Raw genomic sequence first — 257 nt, 5'->3', positions numbered from 1 at the left:
AATTTATTATTAGTCGAATCGAATAAAATCGGTGTAAAATTTTAGAATATGGATAAAATTAAAATAAAATTTGAGTTTTAAAATAAAGTTAAACTCGTGGATTGCCAGCCCTTTGTATCACAGGGTACACAGACTGGGGGCGGCGCTAATGAGGGTCATGTCGCCGACCAGGCTCTGGTCCTCCCGCTATAGTACGTTGCTCTTAGCATGAGTCGTAACTCATAACAAGCTGTGTTTTTTTTTTTTACCCTTTTTTA

The sequence above is a fragment of the Arachis ipaensis genome, chromosome B05, assembly GCF_000816755.2.
Source record: "Arachis ipaensis cultivar K30076 chromosome B05, Araip1.1, whole genome shotgun sequence".
NCBI classification, from domain to species: domain Eukaryota; kingdom Viridiplantae; phylum Streptophyta; class Magnoliopsida; order Fabales; family Fabaceae; genus Arachis; species Arachis ipaensis.
Note: the sequence above shows the minus strand (reverse complement) of the source record.